Genomic DNA, 1,491 nt, shown 5'->3' with positions numbered 1-1,491 from the left:
ATACAGACTTAAGAGCACAATGGGCATCAATCAAACCCTGAGTAGACAATAAAGATCAAATAGAGTTACATTGGCTTAAGGGTAAATGATTGCAAGAAAGAAAAAGAGAAGGGGGATATGAGAGGTTTTAATTGCTTGTCTTTTTGATCATAGTTTAGAAAAAGAGCTTATGTCTTATATATATATATATTGTACTATTGTTTACTTTGGCATCATTTGCGCACTGTATGTAAAAGTGTTTAAGAATGCTTATGAGTTTAATTTTGATGCAGTTTGTCCTTGCCAAAACAAATGAAAATTTACTGATTCCAGGTCCTGCCCTTACCTGGTTACAAATGCATTTGAAAAAATGTAGGCATACAGTAGCCTGATCATTTCCTTTACTATCATCGTGTTTGCATTGTGGCCAACTTTTCCTAACAAATTTTGTCAGCTTTTAACAAGTCTATTTTTATATGCATTACTTATTGTTTAACCGAACTAGCTCATACTACCCAGACAGTACATACAGTACCGTAACTGTTTGGGTGGGTGCCCGGTTATTTGCTTGCAACTCATAAGAGAAGACCCTACCCACAGGTGAAATAAAAGTATATGGGCTTGCTTTAATGCACAATAGTAATTTTATGCCACTAGGGTTCTCCACTTTGGGCAATACTTTGGGCAGGGTTTCCTCAGTGCCATCCCCAAGTCCAGAGGAATGGGAGTTATCAAAGGATGCCCTTCTGGCATAAAACCTGTGGCAATTATCTTGCAGATTAAATGATCTGATGTGGCAACCCCTAGGAAAGGGAAAAGCCTGATGGGGGAAAAAAGCTTTTAAATAACCACCACCATTTAGGTGGAGTTGCCTTTTTTTCTGCCATTCAGTCCGACATTAACCTTTTTTTACACACACACACAATTAGGTAGCTAGTTTTGGATATCAGTATTTTATAGTAAAATATTTGCAGTCTAAAACGTCTGACCTAAATAAATAAAGGTCGCATTGCTACATATTGACATTGTCATAAAGCAAACTCTCAGCATGCTACATTTTGCAGATACAGTATAACTGTATACATTAGGCTGCCATCGGACAGACATATGTGTGCTGTTAAGGTACTTAATCAATAGAGGCTGCCTTTAGTTTTGGATATGGTATCTATATTTAGCTGGTGGTATCTATTCTCAGTTAGCTTAGTTGTATACCAGCCACCTTTTTGACTTAATCTGGATCTTAAATTCAATCCATAAAAATCATAAAAATAAACTGTGTTTGGGAAGCGTTGATGTTCCTGCTAAAGTGCTAAAACTTGAATGATGTAATAATACTGTCCCCCATCCCATCCCCTAACCCCACTTCCTTATACCACATCAGATTGTCTATCTAACCAAGAGTTTAGCAGATAGCTGAAAACCTGAAATACATTTAAATCCCACAAGGCATCCCACAGGACTGAAAAATCATTGTACAAATGTACAAAAAATATATAAATTTTACTTCTGAGG

Source organism: Clarias gariepinus, chromosome 22 (genome assembly GCF_024256425.1).
Source record: "Clarias gariepinus isolate MV-2021 ecotype Netherlands chromosome 22, CGAR_prim_01v2, whole genome shotgun sequence".
In the NCBI taxonomy this organism is placed as follows: Eukaryota; Metazoa; Chordata; class Actinopteri; order Siluriformes; family Clariidae; genus Clarias; species Clarias gariepinus.
The sequence above is the reverse complement of the archived record's forward strand: the minus strand, read 5'-3'. Positions refer to the sequence as shown.